This window comes from Silene latifolia, chromosome Y (genome assembly GCF_048544455.1).
Source record: "Silene latifolia isolate original U9 population chromosome Y, ASM4854445v1, whole genome shotgun sequence".
Classification (NCBI taxonomy): domain Eukaryota; kingdom Viridiplantae; phylum Streptophyta; class Magnoliopsida; order Caryophyllales; family Caryophyllaceae; genus Silene; species Silene latifolia.
Genome location: NC_133538.1, coordinates 127,358,413 through 127,383,871, shown reverse-complemented (window position 1 = coordinate 127,383,871; position 25,459 = coordinate 127,358,413).

Below are 25,459 nucleotides of genomic sequence, written 5' to 3'. Positions count from 1 at the left end.
TTTGTTTTGCATTGTTAATTTTATTTCTCATATATACAAAATTCAGAAAAAAAAATGAAAAATTTCATCAAAATTTAAAAATTTGCACGTTTATTTTAGCATATAGGTCGAGTCGGAACGGTAGTATTTCAATGATGACACTGCTTTTTCAGCTATTTTATGCCTAAGCCTTGCTAATTAACATGTTATTAATAGAATCGTATAAGTGCATATCTACGAGTTTTCGTTACATTCTTGCTCGACTTGAGACTTGACTTAGATATTTGGCAAACTACTTATATTTCTGAGTTTTAGAGCCTATAACTGGTGTCATTCATGACCAGTTCATCTAGGATTGTGAGTAGTTACTCCTTATGAGACACGTTTCATTAATATGCATAATTATGAATTTAATCTGCTTAATACCTGTATGCATTCGGTTTGTGGATTGTTGACACATGTGGTAGAGGTTTCCCTTTTCTCATTTTTACCCATAAGCTCCATACTGCCAAAAATAGCCTTTTTGTCCCGTTTACTACATCCTACATTTAGCTTTGCCTTGTCAAGCTAGTAGTCTATGCTCTTGGGATTGTTACTTAGTTTTTGGTAGCATTTGCTCTTATTGAGATTTTGTTGGATAAAAAGAATGAAGGAGGAAAGAAGTTGAAAAGAAAGAGAAGAAAAAAAAATGTTTCGGAAAATAAAAAAAGAGTGCTTATTGTAGATGCTGGTCGATCGACTGGATATCGTGGTCGGTCGACTGAAGCCCGAGAAAGAAAAGAAATCAATTTCGCATGATTCAAGTCTTTATTTTATGGCGATTTTTGCTCCCATGTTGCATTAGTATCTTATGGGGAGTTGGTTGATTACTGTTATACTGGAGATTGTGAGTTTTGTGCTTGCTATAGCACCGTATCGATTGAATTTTGAGAAAGAATAAGGATGTTGTCATATGGTTCCATTTTGGTACTAGCTTGATCACCTGTACCTCCACTTTCCCATAAATGTTTTGCCTCTTCTTACCTATACCTCACATATCCATATATACCTCGGCATGTGTCATGGTCTTTTGTTGGTTGGAATGCATATGTACGGTCATAGATATTACTTTCATATTATATTGCAGGCATGTGTAGATACCCAGTATCTGCACCTTCCAAAAACCACCCGATGATGATCGGACTATAACGTGTTTTTGATATGCGTGCGTGGATTGGCTATACATGAGACGGTTTAATACACTACTCGAACATGAAAAATGATTTCAAAAGTTTTCTAACTTCATTTGCATTAAAATAACCCTATTTAGAGTTAAAACCGTCTTCGGACCCAAAACCGACTCAGAAACCCGCAACTCGAGTCAACCTGAGTCAACCCGAGTCAACCCAAATCTCGAATGTCAAAAATAATGCCATGAATGACTTCATCATGTCATTTCCATTAAAATGACCCTATTTAGAGTCTAAACCGACACCGAGCCAAAAACCGCCTCGAAATTCAAATCCCGACTCACACGGGTCAAACCCGAGTCAAAGACACAAAATACCTACCCCAAATATCACCCAAGAGGAAGCTTACATGGCTAAGCAAACCTCAACGACCACAAATCACAACCAACAAAACATTGGTTAGAACAAATGCAAAATCCAAATTTGCGAAAGCGACAACACACCCCATTGAGTCACGGTGGCTCGCGCTCTTTAGGGGTCATGCTTAGCCTCTAAGCAAACACAACCGACCTACCATCCCACATTTCTCTATAAATACCCACCATCACACAACACAATCTTGACGCGAGCTTCCGCCCCTTCACCTCTCCCTTAAACTTCTATACTCGACTTCCTAAGTCACAAAATCGACACGTGTTTACGACCTACCGATCGTAAACACAAGCCTTACACATATTGTTTGGTACCGTCGCCGTGCATTCGACCGACCCATTCGACCAACTCAACTAATCAATCAACATGTTTTAAATAACATATTTTTAACTCATTTTCAAAACAAAATCCTTTTTTAAGGCACTCTTTTAAACTTCTTTGATCGTGAGTAGTCGCAACGAGCAAACTGTCTCTAAAGTCGTCTACATCGCAAACATCAATACACGTAAGTTTGAGGGTGTAAATATCTCACTTTAATTAATGTCTTTACTGTTTTTATGAGTCTATAAGCATGAACAATGCATAACACAATTCAAATATAGGTTAGACGAGCCAAAACCGAGTTTTGGCCTGAGACAGAAGCTCCTTGCTATGCAAGGGAGCTCGCGCCTCTTATGGGTCTCGGGTAAGACTGATCCGTGTTTGAGTTCGTCTTTCCTTCAACACTTTCTTTTATTCTTACTTCTTTCCTTTTACGGTTTTTACCATTTCAAATGTTTTAATTCATTTTTATGATAAACATATTTTGGCCATTACAAAAATCATCCTTGGTTCTTTATACCATGACGGTTTATTCCGTGACCCGATGATATTGTTCGTTAATTACATTTTAATGGGTATTTTAACACCCCTTTTCTTTTATTTAGCATTTTTCTCATTTGTTTACATTTGTAAACATATTAGTTATAATTCATAATCATCCTTGGTTTTTTATACCATGTCGGTTTAATCCGAGTACGATGACAAACTTGACTAATTATAAAGAATTGAACTTAACATAATTAGTTCAAATCAAAAATTTTCCTTTTACCATTTTATTATGCTTTTCAAAACATGCAAATCCGACAACGAATATTACTAACATAATAGTAATTATTCCGAGTCATGCAAACAACATTTGCAAATCATTCATCACAAATACGGTTTTAAATAACCTTTTCAAAAACCAGGAGACGCCTCTTGGCTCGCCTCATGGCTTGCGCCCCAAGCGGCCCTCTGTTTCCATCTTTCAAAACCTGGGCAGAGCCCCTTCTATCGCCAATAGGCTCGCGCCCCAATGGGGCTGCCTGGTGTTGTTCTGTCCCGTTTTTAGCATTTGTCTAGGACGATCCCGATTACGGTTAATCCGAATAATGACGGATCAGATTGACAAGCTTACCTTTTTACACTTTGTCATTTGACATCCTTTTTCAATAAATGGATCGTGTTAAGCATCGTAATCCTAACTTGGTAAATGGATGTTTAATTTCCGTTTTCACATGCAAATCAATCTAAATCCAACTTTGACATCTTATACTTGATATTTGGACTAACAAACCGACTTAGAAAGCTCACATGTTAGGTTAAACTCTTGGATGCGCATTCATACATTTTAACCGTTCTATCAACTTTTGCACTTAAACAACCACGATCGATCAGTAGAGGCCGCTAACGCGGGCGGGATTGGGTGTCCGATTAAAGGGCTTCCCAATACGTACCCTCACCCCTTACTCAGAACCTTTGGATAGTGGATGGCCTTATCCAGGGCGTTTAGAGTCATTTTAGGCATAGAATGCTAAAAGGGGGACGACTCCCTATCTTTAGTATCTATGTCAAACACCGCTTTTTGCCTTAATTTGACCTAGATATAAAGTGGATTCGAACGGGTTCCAGGCATCCCACAAATGTTTGGTGGCGACTCCGAACATCTCTACATCGTTTCGCGGCCCTTGCCGAGACGATACCGACCGATCTAAAGCGATCCGGTCGAAAGCATTTTACGCCGCCGAGCGTGGCTTTCAAAGAGACCTCTGCATGTCCACAGATTGGCCTGACGTGCAGGTGGCCCGTGACCGCGGATCGGCTTGCGGCCCAAATCCGCAGACCGAGACGTGGCCCATGTCCACATTTTGGCGACTCCGCTGGGGAAAACTAGGACACTTACGTCTTTGTGATCCCTAGATGGTGAGACTCGAACTGTTGGGAAATGTGTCCTCAACAATAGTGCGATCACATGATTTAAATATCATTATTGAATCTCATTCTAAAGAATACAACTGGGAAGTAATTTTTACTGTCAACTGATCAACATATATCGATAATGGTTGGTCGACTAGAGTTTGACATTACTTTGTCGTGCGACGTGGTGATCGATTGATCCCCTAGGTCATACCTATAGGGCAACACTCTTAATTGATCATTTAATTAATCGTATAATGTTACGAGTTAATTAAATTACTTGAAAATTGACGGACGATTTTGGAAGTAAAATTTACGTATCACATTGAAATTGATTAAAATGAGATACGGTCTGAGTAATCGAATTGTATCATTACTCAGATGAAATTATTGTTTAAGGAAACAATTAAATTTGAATGAATTATTATAAATACAAACTATTGTGATTTATAAACGGTAAAATATTTTGGTACAAGTAATTATGAATTACTAAGTCGTTTTTGTATATGACGTATTTTTATTAATACGTTGATTTTTAATATGTTAAAAATACATAACAATTTTATGTGACATGTGACATGTAACATATAACAAATTGACAAAATTGACAAAGATAAAATGGAATCCATTTTATCCCATATGGACCGAAATATGGAGGGATTATGGTGATTAAATTATGTTTAATAATTTAAGTGGAAACAATATGATGACACTACCTACACCTAGCCTTACATACCTATTCTCTTGGTTAGAAAATCATGCCCATGCATAGGCTCCCCAATCCCTCCTCCCACCGGTTTTACCAAGGCCATTTACAGAGAATTTTCTTCTCTAATTTTTCATTCATTCAATACACATAATTTCTAGTGTGAGAAATTTAATTTTCTCTCTACATTTTAATGAGAAATTAGAGAGTTAAAATACTCCAAAAATTCTTCTACTCTTGACCGAATATTCAAGAGCAAAAACAATTATTTTGGGTCAATTTTCTTACAAAATTAATATTGTACTAGTATTTATAATATTAATTTTAATTAAGAGTAAGCTTTGGGTATAATTCCTTGGGAGAGATCCTACACTTGGGTCTTTGTTCATCCAAAAGGAAAGCTCAATAACAAAAGAGAAGGAGATCTCTTTTGTGCCCATAAGAACCGAAATTACAATGTAAGGATGATTTCTTCTTTATTTTGCTAATTAGTTTGCATGCATAAGACCTTTATTAATTTTATGACAAATTAATTTAAAACATATATGAATATGTAAGTATATAGATCTACTTTTCTTTCAATTGGTATCAAGTGCCATGGTTGTTTGCATGCAAATCGGTTAAAAGTTTTTCCGAGTTATAAGAATAACATATAAAACTTGAATAATTTGTGTTATTATGAGATATCACGAAACTAATTTATACATCTTAAATTTCCGGTCCTAAAATGTTTTAGAATATTTTGGTTAAATTTACGGATTTTTATTGTTCATTTTATACAATAATGGCATTTAAATGTGATTTTATGAGTAAAAATGTCATTTTCGGTCTAAAATTAGCTATACTTCGAATTTTCCAGTGATTTTTGGATATATTGTCACATATATTATTTTGCGATAACCTGTAAATTTTCATAATTTTTGGACTTGTTATGCTCGAAAAATGGATTTTTCATTATTAAATTCGGATTTAGGTGAAAAATAGGTTAATATGAGTTAAATTTCGAATCTGGTCATAGAAATTTAATATGTTGTCACATACAATTTTACAAGATGTGTGTAAAATAATGGGCTATAGTGAAGTCTTTTTGCATGATTTATGGATTTTTGAAGAAAAATAGCATAAATAGTGACATTATTAGTGAAAAATTAATAAAACATAATCTATGATTAAGGAAAAACGTCCAATGTTGCATTTTACTATCTTTTTCAGATCTAAAATTGAAAATTTAATGAACATAATTTTTCCCATGTTTTTATGATTATTTTAGTTAAAACCGATAAACCGCAACATTGTTTTTCCGGACAAATTTCGAAATTTTTAACCTAAGTTTTTGAACATTATGAGTGTCATGGTATTTTTCCAGAATGTTCATGAGTTTAAAATTTTAAATTTTGAATTTATTTGAAATTTTGTGATTTATTTGAAGTTTATAGCTTATTTTTTTTAATTTTGGTCCATTAATGAACAAATTTTAGAAATATGAGTTAATTATGGTCAAATTATTAGTGAAGACTAAATTTTGAGTCCTAAGAGGTTAGGGTAATTAACTTATGCATAAATATGAATTTATGTAATTTTTGTGATTGTAAAATGTTGAAATCACACAAATCCGTAAAAACCGAGTAATATACGATATTGGCTAATTAAAGGCGATTTAGCATAAAATTGGGCATGTTCATACATATTATAATGCTGCATTTTTCTTTATGATTGTCATATTTTTAATTTATGTAATTTTTGAATTATGTAATTTTACTTAGCATGGCCTTAGATTTTAATTGGTATTTCCCGAAATGTATGGGAATATCGATTCGGTTGTAATTTTATTGTGATCTCGTATCACCGTTTTGTAATTTAATAGATTTATTTTATTTTAGTTACAAATGTATAATAGGAAATTATGTAATTTATTATGTAATTTTATTCATTCCGGAGTTCCCAAAGACGGATTTCTTCAAGAATGGCGATACATAAAGACGGTGTTACCTCGAGATGCGTGTCATAACCGAAGTTCAAGGGACCAATGGAGTTGGTTTCCGAATATGTAATAGTTAAATAGTTTTTCTATTTTAGGAAAGGCCATACTAGGATTTATTTATTTTTATGCTTGCATTTTATTTTATGTCGCATGCATCGTTAAATCGCCATAACTAAAACATGCATCTTCTTTCATCGAGTTTATCGACCGTGTCAATTCGAATTATCGTAGTTCACCGCTTTAGTTCACTTAAAACGTGATAGATAATAAATTGACATGACCTCTCGTTAAAACAATTAATTGAGACATAGCCTTACCAAATAGTAGAAACCATGAAAATTAAACCTATTTCGTGAGGGAGTGCACTCGGCCGGTACAAACCTTGTTACGTAGGGGAAGTGGGTGATAAATGTCTATCCACCGAATTCATGTTGATAAGGGTTTCATCGGCTACCCCGTGCCTAAGTTGATGTGGGTTTGGATAATGGACACATTTATTCAAAATTTGGATTGAACTCAACAAAAGTTATTGATAAGGGTTTCATCGGCTACCCCGTGCCCTTGTTGATGTGTTTTGGGCTATAGACAAACATTAGAGTAATTTTATCGACCAAGAGTTCTAAAAGTAGAATCGATTAAAAGGTTAATCCACCGAGTTATATTGATAAAGGTTTCATCGGCTACCCCGTGCCTAAGTTGATATGAATTTGGGTCTTGGAATCATTTACAATAGTTGGGTAGAGGTCACTATTTAAATGTTCATATCTTGTCAATTTTTCAAGTATGATTTAAGAAAAGACAAATGTTAATATTTCCTTTTCCTCCCTACTTGTAGTTCATTACAATGAATCCTTCAAACGCTACCGCACCGATAACTATTGAGTCTTACCACAATGTTCTTGACGACGTTTGCTCCAACAATGATTTCGACACTACTAGAGAACTTCATTTTGGGATAGGTTCGGATGGAAACCTTAACTTCATCACTTCTTATAAACCACCTACTACTACTAGACCTCGTGTGAGTCCGTCTCAGGAAGACTACCTCATACAATCTATAGGGTCTTTGTCTCTAGAAGATAAAGATGCCAAAACTAGTGGGAGCTCAAGCAATCAAGTTCTTGCTTCAAAGGGCAAAAAGTTCAAGAAGAAGGGAAAGAAAATCAAAAACTTCAAGCAAGTTAATGATGAGTGCCATTATTGCTATGGCATGGGACATTGGCTTAGGAATTGTCCCGTATATTTGCGAAATATAAGGGAAGGAATCATCGTTCCAAAAGGTAAAATTCCTAAAGAAATTTATGTTATTGATATAAATTATACTTCCACTACGACATGGGTACTAGATACCGGTTGTGGTTCTCACCTTTGTAATCATTTACAGGGTTTAAGAGATGTGAAGAGGCTTAGCAAGGGAGATGTGGATCTACGCCTTGGAAATGGAGCTCGGGTAGCGGCCGAATCCAAAGGAACTTATGTTTTAGCTTTGCCTAATGGATTTGAGTTGTATTTACATAATTGTTTTTATGTGCCTACACTCTCTAAAAACATTATTTCAATCGCCATGCTAGACATGGACGGTTTTTGTTTTGTCATTAAGAACAATCGTTGTACTATTTCAAGGAATGATTTGGTTATAGGCCAAGCTTCTTCCATCAATGGTATTTACATTTTAGAGACCTCAAATCCGACTAATGATATCTATAACATTCAATCAAAGAAACTCAAAACAAGTGACCCAAGTGAAGCGTTCATTTAGCATTGTCGATTAGGTCACATAAACGAGAATCGCATCAAAAGATTAATTTTGACTAATGTGATTACACCATTTGATTATCAATCATATGGTACATGCGAATATTGCCTACTTGGCAAAATGACTCGTAATCCTTTTAGTGGTAAAGGGACACGAGCTAGTGAACTATTGGGACTCATACACACCGATGTGTGTGGACCAATGACTATCACCGCTCGTGGAAATTATGACTACTTCATAACCTTCACCGATGATTTAAGTAGATATGGGTATATCTATTTAATGAAACATAAGAGTGAAGCGTTTGAGAAATTCAAGGAATTTCAAAACGAAGTAGAGAACCAATTGAACAAAAGGATTAAGGCACTACGATCCGATCGTGGTGGAGAATACCTTAGTCATGAATTCGATTCACACTTGAAAGGTTGTGGTATTATATCACAACTTTCTCCACCCTAACACCACAACTCAATGGTGTTGCTGAAGGAGAAATCGAACCCTACTTGATATGGTTCGATCCATGATGAGTCAAACCGAGTTACCGAACTCGTTTTGGGGATTTGCAATCCAAACTGCAATTCTATCTTTAAATAATATTCCCACTAAAGCCACCGAAAAGGCTCCATTTGAAACATGGAAAGGAAGAGTTCCTAATCTATCCTACATGAAAATTTGGGGATGTGATGCTTACGTCAAGATTAAACCCGACAATAAGCTTGCCCCAAGATCCGAAAAATGCATCTTTGTAGGCTATCCTTTGACCTCTCGAGGTTACTACTTCTACAAACCTCAAGATAACAAAGTGTTTGTGTCTTCCGAGGCTGTCTTCTTAGAAAGTCAGTTTATTTCTAAGAGACAGTGGGAGAAATTTTGAACTTGATGAAGTTCAAGAGCCACAAACCGAGGTAGAGACGCAAGAAGATGTTCCTTCGTCGTCTAACGCGGTTGTCCCTCCTCCACTTAGAAGAACGGGCCGAGTTATTCGCCATCCCGATCGATATGTGGGACTTATCGAGGAAGATGGAACACTCGATGTGTTGCTTATGGAAAGTGACGAGCCCGCCACCTACAAGGCCGCAATCTCTAGTCCAAATTCCTCCTTATGGCTTGAAGCCATGAAGTCCGAAATGGATTCTATGCATGAAAACCAAGTTTGGGACTTGGTATATTTGCCTAAAGGGGCAAGACCCCTTCAATGCAAATGGATATTCAAAATCAAGAATGGCATAGAAGGACATGACGATGTCTACAAAGCTAGGCTAGTGGCAAAAGGATTTATCCAAGTCCAATGTCTCCATTATGATGAGACCTTCGCCCCCGTAGCCATGCTAAGATCCATACGGATTTTGTTAGCGATTGCCGCATTTCATGATTATGAAATATGGCAAATGGATGTCAAAACCGCTTTTCTAAATGGGCATTTAGAAGAGGAGGTGTACATGATACAACCCGAAGGTTTTGTTGATTCTAAAAATCCTAACGAAGTGTGCAAGCTTAAGATATCCATTTATGGTCTTAAGCAAGCATCTAGAAGTTGGAATCATCGATTCAATCATGTTATAAAAGAAAATGGTTTCACTCGAAGTGTTGAGGAACCATGTTTATACATGAAATTCAGTGGGAGCAATGTTGTGTTCCTAATCTTGTATGTCGATGACATACTACTCATTGGAAATGATATTCCAATGTTGTCTTTCGTTAAGAAGTGGTTAGGTAACCACTTCCAAATGAAGGATTTAGGAGAGGCACAACGCATATTAGGTATCCGGATCCATAGAGATAGATCCAAGAGGATATTGGCACTAAGTCAAGAGTCTTATGTTGATAAGATTCTTCGACGGTTCAGCATGGACAAATCCAAAAGGGGTTTGGTACCTATGGTAACCGGGACGATATTGAGCAAGACTCAATCTCCCTCCGAACCCCATGATGTTGAACGCATGAAGTTGATCCCTTATGCTTCCCCTGTTGGATCAATCATGTATGCCATGATATGAACACGTCCTGATGTCTCGTATGCCTTGAGCATGACGAGTAGATATCAAGGAAATCCAGGTGAGAGTCACTGGAGTGCTGTCAAGAACATCCTTAAGTACTTGAGAAGAACTAAGGATTCTATCCTAGTGTTTGGAGGAGACACTGAGTTGCGTGTTAATGGATACACGGACTCAAGTTTTCAAACAGATAGAGATGACTTGAAATCACAAGTCGGTTTCGTTTTTTTTATGCTCAATGGTGGTGCCGTAGTGGAGAAGCTTCAAGGAAGTCAGAACCGCGGATTCTACAACGGAGGCTGAGTACATTGCGATCGGAAGTCGCTAAGGAAGCCGTTGGATCGAGCAATTCACGGAAGGTCTAAAAGTAGTACCTACCGCCAATGATCCCATCACTCTCTATTGTGATAATAGTGGGACGATCTTCCAAGCTAAGGAGCCAAAGTCTAGTAATAGATCTAGACATGTACTTAGAAAATATCATGTAATAAGAGATTTCATTGAAAGAAAGGAAATTGCGATTTGTAAGGTTGGGACGGATGACAACATAGCCGATCCGCTCACCAAGCCTTTATCGCAGGCTAAACATGATGGACATATGGCGTCCATGGGACTTAAACGTGTACCAAGTCTATGTTAGATTTTGAAATGAAATAAAAGTGTTGTTTTTGTTCATGTTCATAATCACATTTGTCTTTTATCTTTAATTTATACATTTTTACATCCAAACGGGTTGTAGTGACAATTGAACCCCGTTAAAGTGAACACGGATTAACATAGTATTTGCCCATAGTTACTTGTATGAGGTGACGTCTCGAAGTGACTAGAGTGTGATGCGATTGATGGCAAGTTCAAGTGCCATAGAGTCATGTGAGATGACTAGTCGATCACATAGGCGATCATTAGGAACATTTTGTCGGGCCTTATGACCGCTTATAGAGTTCTGGCAATTTATATAGCCTGGTCGTGGCGAGAGCTACTATAGTATTCAAATGAGTCGATTCTTTTGACTAAAGACTATTCGCCTAAGATGGCACAGTTTAAGATTAACTTTGATTTGTGTTACTACGACCTTCGTAAATGGGGTCAAATGGGCATATTTTGGGTTATGATGGCTGTGGCTAGTCGAAGAGAATGAGTGAGATAGGAATTGTCCACCCCTAGTCAAGGTTATAACAATATCTCAGGGCCACTCGAGGAGTAATGAACTGGAAATGCGTGGCCACGCTCGGAAAGTATCTATGATAGATCAGTCTGGTCAATCAGTTATTCTCCAGATCGAGGAAACCACTCTCGATATGATCACTTGCAAGTACGACCTGAAAGACACCTTGCATTGAGTGGGAGATAGTAATAGGACAAGGGAATTGGTGACGCACACTTGTCGAGGACAAGTGGGAGATTGTTGGGAAATGTGTCCTCAACAATAGTGCGATCACATGATTTAAATATCATTATTAAATCTCATTCTAAAGAATACAATTGGGAAGTAATTTTTACTGTCAACTGATCAACATATATCGGTAATGGTTGGCTGACTAGAGTTTGACATTACTGTTGTGCGACGGTGGTGATCACTTGATCCCCTAGGTCATACCTATAGGGCAACACTCTTAATTGATCACTTAATTAATCGTATAATGTTACGAGTTAATTAAATTACTTGAAAATTGACGGACAATTTTGGAAGTAAAATTTACGTATCACATTGAAATTGATTAAAATGAGATACGGTCTGAGTAATCGATTTGTATCATTACTCAGATGAAATTATTGTTTAAGGAAACAATTAAATTTGAATGAATTATTATAAATACAAACTGTTGTGATTTATAAACGGTAAAATATTTTGGTACAAGTAATTATGAATTACCAAGTCGTTTTTGTATATGACGTATTTTTATTAATACGTTGATTTTTAATATGTTAAAAATACATAACAATTTTATGTGACATGTGACATATGACATATAACAAATTGACAAAATTGACAAAGATAAAATGGAATCCATTTTATCCCATATGGACCGAAATATGGAGGGATTATGGTGATTAAATTATGTTTAATAATTTAAGTGGAAACAATATGATGACACTACCTACACCTAGCCTTACATACCTATTCTCTTGGTTAGAGAATCATGCCCATGCATAGGCTCCCCAATCCCTCCTCCCACCGGTTTTACCAAGGCCATTTAGAGAGTTTTTCTTCTCTAATTTTTCATTCATTCAATACACATAATTTCTAGTGTGAGAAATTTAATTTCCTCTCTACATTTTAATGAGAAATTAGAGAGATAAAATACTCCAAAAATTCTTCTACTCTTGACCGAATATTCAAGAGCAAAAACAATTATTTTGGGTCAATTTTCTTACAAAATTAATATTGTACTAGTATTTATAATATCAATTTTAATTAAGAGTAAGCTTTGGGTATAATTCCTTGGGAGAGATCCTACACTTGGGTCTTTGTTCATCCAAAAGGAAAGCTCAAGAACAAAAGAGAAGGAGATCTCTTTTGTGCCCATAAGAACCGAAATTACAATGTAAGGATGATTTCTTTTTTATTTTGCTAATTAGTTTGCATGCATAAGACCTTTATTAATTTTATGACAAATTAATTTAAAACATATATGAATATGTAAGTATATAGATCTACTTTTCTTTCACGAACGAGGTCTTGGTTGGAATGCATTAATTGATATTACGGTCACGGTCAGGTTCCTTGTCCGGGCCCACAACCTAACCCTTTTCGACCAATTGGCTCGTCCCGTCGGCGTGAGTTTTCTCATCCCCGCGTTTTGAATCCCGATTGAGTCAAGCATACCATTGACGTTACACATTTCTGTTTCGTCAAAGAGCTTTCATCACTTTCGAGCACGAGGCTAGGGCACCCTCCTTACACATTTTGTTTGGATTGGTATCCTTCTCGCAAATCGGGGTTTGATTGCTTGGTGTGTAACCCACCTTTTAAGCCAAAACCCGTGTCAGCATGATGCATAATATAATGAAACTGTGAGTGCTTATGTGCTACTTGATCATAAGTCCTTCCGTGTCATTTTCGAACTTTCAATCACCTTTTGCGCCGTTATAATGGCCATTTCAAACCTCGGTCCTTCGCCGACCGATGCACGCCTTTCCAGGCCGTCGTAATGACGATTTTCAAAACTTGGTTTTGTATAACCATTTTCAACACGCCTTTCTAGGCCGTCGTAATGACGATTTTCAAACCCGGTTTTGTATAACCATTTCAACACGCCTTTCTAGGCCGTCGTAATGACGATTTTCAAACCCGGTTTTGTATAACCATTTCAAATCACCTTTTTTACGCCGTTATAATCACCGCGTCTAGACACGGATTTTTAACCCGTTTCGCACCGACAGTGGCTCTTTCAAAACCCGGGAAAAGCACACCCCCTTTTCTCGAGACACTTTCGGGATCCCGAGGACCATGCACCGTCCCCGATACCTCTTCAAACATTTCAAACTCGATTTTCAAAACATACAATTTTGAATTTTAAAACCGTCTTGGGAAGCAACACACCGTTTTCCGAGCCGGCTCAAACTCAAACCGTCTTTTGCAAATAAACTTAAGACAACCCTTTTCAACTGATCGACTTGCGGAGATTTCTATCTTCGGAAGCCGCCCTTTAAAGCGACAAATGAATCTTTTTGAAAATTCCTATTTTCGAAAACTTTGGTCCACCATTCCAATTCCGCCTCGTGTCTATCGAGTCAAAGAAAACGTACTTATGGGTCTTTAATTATGAGTCGTCTTGCCACGAGACCCGTCCAATGGCGTCACGCCGTCATGTTGGACCCGTGTCAAAGGTTCGGTCAAACACCGTCAAGTCATAAATCGAGTCAGCACCGAGGGACCACACACGGTCACCCCGTCTTGTTGAGTCGATTTTGGTCTCGTCCTCTATGTTGTCTGCGTTCAGTCTTGGAACCGTGTCGGATTGAGTTGTAATGTGAGCCGTTTTTCTGCCTCAGAGCCATGGCCAAGTCTTCAGCTTCGTCCAACAACAACAATGATAACAACAGAGATGTCACAACTGATCAGCTAGCCAGCCTACTTACCACTCTTAAGGTCACCCTGGATCGCGTCGAGACCCGTATCGACGCCCTGGAAAACAAGGAAATTGGGGAACATAATTCCCCACCTCTGACTGAGACTGAGAAGAGGCTGAAACTCTTGGAAGAGCAACTCCTAGCCCGAAGTAACAACATCCACCTTGAAAATAACCGATGGTTCGAACCTGTTGGGGACCAGTTACCTGACAACTTCACCATGACTGATGTCCCTAAATTCAAGGGAGTGGAGGACCCACTCAACCACATCCGTGCTTTCAAAGACTACATGGCCATTAAGGGGGTCAAACAGGAACTTTTTACCAGGATCTTCCCATCCTCTTTGGAGCCAATTCCTCGCCAATGGTACTACTCCTTGGACCCAAAAAACCTTACCACCTGGGACAAAATTGCAGTTGAGTTTGCCAAACAGTATGCCGACAATGTCGAGATCCAGGCCAACACCCGTACTCTCGAGGTGTTAACCCAGAACGACAAGGAGGGATTCACTGAGTTACTAACCCGTTGGAGGAGGGTGAGTACTCAGTTGGTTAGTAAGCCGAGTGAATCAACTCTGGTGGAAAAATTTGTCAACAACCTCCGCCCGGTTTATGCCAACTCACGAGGTATCGAATATCAAAACTTTTCAAGATTTGCAAATTCTGGGGACACGCATCGAGGACGACCTCCGAAAGGGTGTCTTAGCGAAGACCACAGGCAGGGGTTATCAAGGATCCACCCTAATCGGATCTCGCCCTTACGGTCAGACAAACAAGATTGATGAGGTTAACCTCGTCGAACCATCTGCCAAGAAAATTGAACGCCCCCAGAGAGTGTTCACCAACATAGGGTCAACTTATGCGAGCGCCTTGAAAAGACTCATGAACCAAAGGAAGCTACAACCGATCGGGCCCATCCCGGACCCAACCGACGCCAAGAAATCCCGATTTTGGAACCCCCAACGCCTACTGCCAGTATCATCGAGGGAAAGGGCATGATACCGAAAATTGCTTCAAACTCAAGCACCTCATTCAAGACATGATTGAGAAGGGAGATTTGCCTATACCCCCATCAACTAAGCCAAACAACAAGACGAATCCTCTGGGAATTCACGCCATCTCTGACGATGAGCCGACCCTAGACTGCTCTCATCTCATCTTGCCAATTGACGACGAGGTAAATGCTGCGGAAAAGGACCCTTCGGACGGAGTGTTCGTGTTCGATCTTTGCCACTATGCTCACTATGTTTCAAAAGTTGAGGAGGCCATGGCCTTTCGAGAGAATCACCCGACTCGACGACGCCTACCATCGACTCATCTTCAATCCCCCGGCACCACGTCCGCGAGAGAATTCCCCAAGCATTCAAAACTACCCACCCCAGGATGGATTGCTCCCGCGACCGTTCTGGCATAGGCCCCACGAAAATCACCTTCAAAACAACCACTTTCACGAGAATTACCCTCAAAATAACTGCCCTCAAAATAACTACCCCCACAAAAATCGCCCTCACAAAAATATTCCCCACAAGAACTACCCACCGAGGAATACCCCTCCGAGGTATCCTCGAGACCCTGAAATTAAGGGCATATCGCGGGATGATGTTGAGGATGTCTATGTCGTCCCAGGAAAGGAGAAGCGGATAAAGGAAATCGGACATCTCACCCGGTCCGGACGTCCCTATCAGAATCCGAGCAACCCAGCGGTCGTTCCAACAAAGAATGACCAAATCGTCCCAGAGGCGGACACTCAACCAAAGACTCCCGGAACTCAATCAAAAACGACTCCAGAAAGCAAAAGCCGAGATCTCTATCGGCGGCAACCGATCGCAATGTCTTTTGAGCATCAGACAGGCCTTGATGCGAGCCTTGGGAAAATTAACCGTGCCCTCCACCTCTTCCCCAGAAGAAATAGTGGCACACATGACAAGAGACGCCCGACGATCGAGCAACCCGGTCGTCTTCTCCGACGAGGATATCCCCTGTTCGGAGCCAACCATAACCTGGCCCTGTACATCACCGTACAATGCCTCCAAAAGAACATACCAATGGTCCTCGTGGATGACGGTTCCGCCAGTAAATGTCATTCCTCTCAAAATCGCCCACATCTTTGGGTATTAAGGAATCTGATTTAATCCCTACGAATCAAGGAGTACGCGCCTACGACGGCACTCGTCGCAAGGTCGCTTTGGGCTTATCACTTTAGCCGCCGCAACCGGGCCACTAGAAAGACAAACCAGTTTCCAAGTGGTCGACATTGACGCATCCTTCAACATGCTCCTGGGACGTCCGTGGATTCACGCCGTCAAGGCAGTCACATCAACGCTTCACCAAAAGATCAGGGTCCCCTTTAACGGGAAAACGATCACGATCCCCGCTTCCCCAATCAAAGCAGTCATGAGAAGAGGGTTAGCCTCCCAAGCCATTGAGGAGGACAACAATGAAACGTGGGGTTTCCAAGCCGTAAACGCCATAACTGATGCGCTAACAACCTCTGAATGTGACCCGTTCGCCAGCCTCACGATCAACCGTATCATGATGCGCCAGGGTTATTTCCCGGGTTTGCCGTTCAATCCGCTGAAGGACCCATTGCCTCCCTTAAAACGGGCTAAGGTCCCCAACATTCCCTTTGGGCTGGGATACGAACCTACCAATGGAGACGTCCAGGAGATGAACCTCCTAATCCGAAAACGCAAAAAGCACGAAGTCATCCTCCGTCCCTACCACCTGACTCTCAACGGATACTTTGTCCCCGAGGGAGAGTCTGAACCCTGCCACGGCTTTCCGGAGCCTATCTATGACTCTGTGGCAAAGGCTAGATACCCGGGAGTGGAAGTCTTCCAGGACTGCTACTTTATTCCCGACAACATCGAAGCTGCATCAATTGAGTCCAAACCGTCACCATACCTCGACGGACAAGCTGTCACACTACTCTTTGGGGAAGATAACATCAAACGCCTCGACTATGAGGACTTCATCAACATCGCCCTGAAAGACAATTAGTTTGATCCAACCGCCTTGATCTCCGATACTGATCCAGAGAAAGCCACCCAAGGCTGGAGGAAAACCATCAAGTGGATCGATCGCCAAGGCCGCATTCTCAAGATCACACCTGGAGAAGGCCCTATGTTCAAGTAGGAAAGTGAAGAAGGATCTGAGTCTGAGTCTGAGTCGGAGTCAGAGTCCGTTATAGCTCCTAACACTTCGGAAGTCCCAGTCAAGGTCCCCTTCCCACTGTTTTATCACAAAGTCGTGGCTGATTCAGAGGCTGAATCTACTAAGGTCACCCCCACTCCCATGAAAGGTGATAGCTTGGAGCCTGTTCCAGGGGCCACTTCCTCTGTTGTGTCGCCTCTGACTGACCACGAGATGTCTGTCCTTTCCGAGCTTTTCGCTCATGTCAACTTAATGAACGCTAAGTTTGCTTATGACTCGTCTCATTTTAACTGCAATGCAATTCTGAATGATCATGAGGCATTTGACTTGAGTAACTACCCACCTCACTTAGCCAAAGAACTTGACAAACGGGAAACCAGAACTCCCATCATTGAGGAAACCGAGCCTATTAACGTAGGAACCGACAATACACCTCAAGAACTTAGGATAGGGACAACCTTGGACCCCTCGGAAAGACAACAGTTCATTGACCTCCTCCACGAATACAAGGATGTGTTCGCCTGGTCTTACGAGAGACATGCACCGGATTGACAGAGAAATTGCAGAGCACCGGATACCCATCAAACCCGGCTAAACTCAGGAAATGCAAACTACGCGGATGCGACTGAGTGGGCCCTAAAAATCAAAGAAGAGATGGACAAATAGTTCAAGGTCAAGTTCATCAAAGTGTCTCAATACTCGGATTGGGTGGCCAACATTGTGCGGTACCAAAGAAAGACGGACGAATCGGGTTTGCGTCGACTTCAGGGGGATCTCGAACAAGGCAAGTCCAAAGGATGACTTCCCTTTGCCGCATGTTGACATTCTGGTAGACAACACCGCCGAACATGCTCTCCTATCATTCATGGACGGGTATGCCGGGTACAACCAGATTAAAATGGCTGAGTAGGACATGCACAAAACTACGTTCACCACACAGTGGGGGACATATTGCTACACGGTCATGCCTTTCGGCCTCATCAACGCCGGAGCGACCTATCAAAGAACCGCTACCACCCTCCTACACGACATGATGCACAAGGAGGTAGAGGTATATGTCGATGACATGATCGTCAAATCAAAAGAACGGGACGGCCACATCAATGCCCTCTGGAAATTCTTCGCTCGTCTGCGGAAGTATAACATGAGACTAAATCCTCAGAAGTGTGCATTCGGGGTCACCTCCGGAAAACTCTTGGGACATGTCGTCAGCAAAAGAGGCATTGAGATTGATCCAACCAAAATCAAAGCCCTTCAACAAATGCCTCGGCCTAAGAACGAGAAGGAGATTCGGGGATTTCTCGGTCGGTCCAAGACATCAGTTCGGTTCATCGCCAAGCTCACTATGATTTGTGAACCAATATTCAAGAAGCTTCGCGCCTCCGATCACACCGATTGGGACGACGACTATCAGAAGGCATTCGACAGGATAAAGGAAATCCTATCCAACCCTCCTGTTCTCATGCCACCTCAATAGGGGATTCCTCTATCCCCCCGCACATTTGATCACATTGACACGACCATGGGAGCAATGCTAGCACAAACAGTTGGCAACGAGGAGCGAGCCTTCTACTACGTCGGCAAAAGTTCATTGAGTACGAGACGAGTATACCCAATCGGAAAAGACATGCCTTGCCCTAGTATGGTCAACAAAGAAGCTGCGGCATTACATGCTCGGCTACTCGGTCCACATCTACTCCAAAATGGACCTGTCAAATACATCTTGAAAAGCCCGTACTAAACGGAAGGTCATCTAGGTGGACACTCATCTTTGTCCGAATTTGATCTCATGTTTGTACCCCTCAAGGTTATCAAAGGAAGAGCGGTCGCCGATTTCCTAGCAGAAAATCCCGTCAACGAGGATCCAACGACCGACACTTGGTCACTTCCTGACGAAGACATCCTTTGTGCCGACTCCGACGCATGGGACCTATACTTTTATGGTGCATCTAATCTGAGAGGTTTCGGGGTAGGAATCCTTCTAATATCACCAGAGGGAGAACATGTTCCGATCTCGGTCAAGCTAGACTTCGCCGTCACCAAAAACGCCGTTGAATATAAAGCGTGTCTCATCGGCTTACAAGCAGCCATCACACTTGGCATCAAGATACTGAGGGTCCATGGCGATTCCTCACTCATCATCAATCAGGTATCCGGATCGTGGAAGATCCGATCTGACAGCTTAGCTCCCTACCGAGCAAAGGTCAGTCAAGAGGCCGAGTTCTTCGACCAAATCGACTACTTCCACTTGTCGCGAGAGGAAAATCAATTTGCTGATGCCCTGGCAAAACTTGCCGCGCTCGTCAACATACCTGACGACATGTCATCGATGCCCCTATGTGTCGAAAGACGGAGCGAGCCATCTCACGTTTGTGCCATTATCGACGACAAGGAAAGCCATGATGAACCTTGGTACCAAGCCATCCTCAATTACAAAACCAAAAACGAATTCCCTCCCAACTCTGATCAAAGAGGACAAAGAGCCATCCGTTTACTTGCATCACAATTCGTGATAAACCAAAATCAGCTCTACAAAAGAACACCCCAAGGAATTCTCCTCCTTTGCGTTGACCATCACAAAGCCAAAAAAGTCATGGGAGAGGTTCACGACGGAGAATGTGGCCCTCACATGAGTGCAATGATGCTTACACGGAAAATCATGCGGCTAGGTTACTACTGGACAACCATGGAAGACGATTGCCGTAACTACGTCAAACATTGCCACAATTGCCAAATCTTCGCCAATATACAACATATACCACCATCCCTTTTATACACCATGACATCACCCTGGCCATTCTCAACCTGGGGCATCGACATCATCGGGAAATTCAACCCGATAGGCATCAATGGGCATTGCCTCGTCCTCGTCGCCATCGACTACTTCACCAAATGGGTGGAAGCATAGTCATTTGGAAGCACAGTCATATGCAGTCTTGACCGCCAAACAGGTGGCCAAGTTCATTCAAAACAACATCATCTGCCGATATGGGGTACCCCATGAAATCATCAGCGATCAAGGCTCTCACTTCCGGGCGGAAACTCAAGCTTTGCTGGACAAATACAAGATCAAACGACATCAATCATCTCCCTACCGTCCCCAAACCAACGGAGCGGTGGAGGCAGCGAACAAAACTCTTGTTACCATCAACAAGAAAATGCAAGACAACTACCGCGATTGGCCGAGCAAACTCCCATTCGCACTCTGGGGGTACCGAACCTCCATTCGAACACCGACAGGCGCCACACCCTTCTACCTAGCATACGGTATGGAGGCGGTTCAACCGGTAGAGTTAGAGGTCCCATCTCTACGCATTCTACTGGAGAGTCAAGTCCCTGAGGCGGAATGGACCCGTCGAAGGCACGAACAGCTCACTCTTCTAGATGAACGACGACTCAACGCCTTGCACAACGTCCAGCTATACCAACGACGTATACAACGGGTATTCAACAAGAAGGTCAAACCCAGAAATATCCGGGAGGGCGACTTGGTCCTCAAGTCAGTCCGAGCATCTTTACCCGTCGATCCGAGGGGAAAATTCAAACCCAACTGGGCCGGGCCATACCTGGTCAAGAAAATACTTTCGAGGGGCGCAGTGATATTGAGTGACCTAGACGGGGAGGACTTTACAAACCCAACCAACCTAGACCAACTCAAGAAATATTACCCTTGAACCCTATCAACCAACAACCTAGCCTAGTTTTAAAACTAGCACCAACCTCAACCCTTTTCAAGTCAAGTTCCTCAATATGTTCTGATTTGAAATTGCATGTTTTATCAAGTCTAAGCTGAGGCACCTTGCCTGTTTCAAATGTCCTTTGATCCGTCAAAGGCAATGTCCATTTGCACTACAAAAAAAAAAAACCAAACACTCTGAACTACGATCTGGTTTGATTTCACATCACGTGAATACGTAGGCAGTCCTTCATGGGCGCAACCATACACCTCAAAATCACTTCAAGGTCCTAACAACTCGCTTAGGCACACACTCAGAACTACGATCTGGTTTGATTTCGCACACACGCGAATACGTAGGCAGTCCCCCAACAAGGACACAACCGCACACCCATTTCAATCTCAACCATCACCATCAATCTTCAAAAGCCGCCCACCCAGCTGCAAATATTAATCTTATACCTCTTTACTAGGGGCTTCTTCCTTAAGACGTCACCCATTCCTTGTTCTCAAGTTCCCACCTTCTCACTCTGGGGGCTTCTCTTTCAAGACGCCACCCATCCTTTATCCTCAAACATCTTTTGAGTCTCAACTACAGTCCAAAATAAAACCGCCCATAGCCTAGGGCTCAGTTCGGACGATGACAAGGTCTTGGTTCCGCTCTCTGAATCATTATACCTCGAGAAGGGATCTCAAACAAGCAAACGGAGGCAAAGGTGTCTGGCGAAGATAATCAATTCTTATTCCCCAGCCGAGCGGATCTTCTACTCCAATGATCTGATACGCGTTGGCACCCCTTCTTGGCTAGGAATTGCACTTACATGTGCAAAGTCTGTCAGAGTCACCCCCGTGTTGTGTCAACACTGATTTTGTGTCACGTTCACGACTGCCCATTTGTCAGTCTGTCAGTATGCGTCTGTGTGAGTCAGTGTCCCAACGGTCACGTGTCTCCAATCTATCAAATCACAGATCTACGAGTAACAAGATTCGCCTCTTCACAACATTCAAAATTTCTATCTCCTCTCGCGTGAGATATTACGTGCTAGCTGTTTATATGCTAACTCCTTACATGCTTATGTGCTTATATGCTTGCATTCCACGTGCTTGTCTATGCGACTGCGGATTTGTGTGGTCACTAACCATACAGATAATCTTGAGAAGACAAACTCACTCCAATTGAGTACTGGTTTCTTCCCAACAAACGGCGACCCATAATGTCCAAGGGCTTTAACCCCGTCGATTACATGGCATACGCTACCTCCCAGCGAGCAGCAACTCAAATCCTCGGCGAGTCCTGAGAAGTTTCTAACTCCCCAACGAGTGCCGATTTTCAAATGGAAGTCACACAGGCTATTTCCCACATTCGATCATTCGACCATCCATGGCTGGCGAGCCTATACGCACCTTCCTTTGGCTGGCGAGCCTTACAACGCACCATGGCTGGCGAGCCTGATAAAGCACCGCGGCGGGCGAGCCCCTTCACATCCGCATCAAGCTGGCGAGCCTTTGTCCGCAAACAAGATACAACTCAAGGACGTATCCCGAAGATGCCTCGGGTACGACTCCTTATCACAGCTGGCGAGCCTTTGTCCACAAACGCGCAAGGACATATCACGAAGATGCCTCAGGTATGATTCCTTCTTATGGCTGGCGAGCCTTTATACGTAATCTAATGGATTTTAAACGACCCGAATCGAAAGTCGACAGACTCTAAAATGTTCCCAACGGCAGGTCCTTGACTCGAATCCCCGAGTCGCCTCGACGTCGCCCTTCCCGACGGCAGGTCCTTGGCTCAAATCCTTTTGAGTTGCCTCGACGTCGCAATGGTATTCAGGTTGTAATCTTCGATTGACCTGGAGATCATACTTTGACTTTCGCCCTGTCCAAGCCTCAATCAAAGTGGGGGCTCTGTAGATACCCAATATCTGCACCTTCCAAAAACCACCCGATGATGATCGGACTATAACGTGTTTTTGATATGCCTGCGTGGATTGGCTATACATGAGACGGTTTAATGCACTACTCGAACATGAAAAATGATTTCAAAAGTTTTCTAACTTCATTTGCATTAAAATAACCCTATTTAGAGTTAAAACCGTCTTCGGACCCAAAACCGACTCAGAAACCCGCAACTCGAGTCAACCTGAGTCAACCCGAGTCAACCCAAATCTCGAATGTCAAAAATAATGCCATGAATGTCTTCATCATGTCATTTCCATTAAAATGACCCTATTTAGAGTCTAAACCGACACCGAGCCAAAAACCACCTCGAATTTCAAATCCCGACTCACACGGGTCAAACCCGAGTCAAAGACACAAAATACCTACCCCAAATATCACCCAAGAGGAAGCTTACATGGCTAAGCAAACCTCAACGACCACAAATCACAACCAACAAAACATTGGATAGAACAAATGCAAAATCCAAATTTGCGAAAGCGACAACACACCCCATTGGGTCACGGGCTGGCTCGCGCCTTTTTAGGCTGTCTGCTTAGCCTCTACGTAAACACAACCGACCTACCATCCCACATTTCTCTATAAATACCCACCATCACACAACACAATCTTGACGCGAGCGTCCGCCCCTTCACCTCTCCCTTAAACTTCTATACTCGACTTCCTAAGTCACAAAATCGACACGTGTTTACGACCTACCGATCGTAAACACAAGCTTTACACATATTGTTTGGTACCGTCGCCGTGCATTCGACCGACCCATTCGACCAACTCAACTAATCAATCAACATGTTTTAATTAACATATTTTTAACTCATTTTCAAAACAAAATCCTTTTTTAAGGCACTCTTTTAAACTTCTTTGATCGTGAGTAGTCGCAACGAGCAAACTGTCTCTAAAGTCGTCTACATCGCAAACATCAATACACGTAAGTTTCAGGGTGTAAATATCTCACTTTAATTCACATCTTTACTGTTTTTATGAGTCTATAAGCATGAACAATGCATAACACGATTCAAATATAGGTTAGACGAGCCAAAACCGAGTTTTGGCCTGAGACAGAAGGTCCTTGCTATGCAAGGGAGCTCGCGCCTCTTATGGGTCTCGGGTCTGACTCATCCATGTTTGAGTTCGTCTTTCCTTCAACACTTTCTTTTATTCTTACTTCTTTCCTTTTAAGGTTTTTACCATTTCAAATGTTTTAATTCATTTTTATGATAAACATATTTTGGCCATTACAAAAATCATCCTTGGTTCTTTATACCATGACGGTTTATTCCGTGACCCGATGATATTGTTGGTTAATTAAATTTTAATGGGTATTTTAACACCCCTTTTCTTTTATTTAGCATTTTTCTCATTTGTTTACATTTGTAAACATATTAGTCATAATTCATAATCATCCTTGGTTCTTTATACCATGTCGGTTTAATTCGAGTACGATGACAAACTTGACTAATTACAAAGAATTGAACTTAACAAAATTAGTTCAAATCAAACATTTTCCTTTTACCATTTTATTATGCTTTTCAAAACATGCAAATCCGACAACGAATATTACTAACATAATAGTAATTATTCCGAGTCATGCAAACAACATTTGCAAATCATTCATCACAAATATGGTTTTAAATAACCTTTTAAAAAACCAGGAGACGCCTTTTGGCTCGCCTCATGGCTTGCGCCCCAAGCAGCCCTCTGTTTCCATCTTTCAAAACCTGGGCAGAGCCCCTTCTATCGCCAATAGGCTCGCGCCCAATGGGGCAGCCTTGCACAATCTTTGTTCTCGCCCGTTTTTAGCAGTAGTCTAGGACGATCCCGATTATGGTTAATCCGAATACATGACGGATCAGATTGACAAGCTTACCTTTTTACACTTTGTCATTTGACATCCTTTTTCAATAAATGGATCGTGTTAAGCATCGTAATCCTAACTTGGTAAATGGATGTTTAATTTCCGTTTTCACATGCAAATCAATCTAAATCTAACTTTGACATCTTATACTTGATATTTGGATTAACAAACCGACTTAGAAAGCTCACATGTTAGGTTAAACTCTTGGATGCGCATTCATGCATTTTAACCGTTCTATCAACTTTTGCACTTAAACAACCTTGATCGATCAGTAGAGGCCGCTAACACGGGCGGGATTGGGTGTCCGATTAAAGGGCTTCCCAATACGTACCCTCACCCCTTACTCAGAACCTTTGGATAGTGGATGGCCTTATCCAGGGCGTACGAGAGTCATTTTAGGCATAGAATGCTAAAAGGGGGATGACTCCCTATCTTTAGTATCTATGTCAAACACCGCTTTTTCCCTTGATTTGACCTAGGTATAAAGTGGATTCGAACGGGTTCCAGGC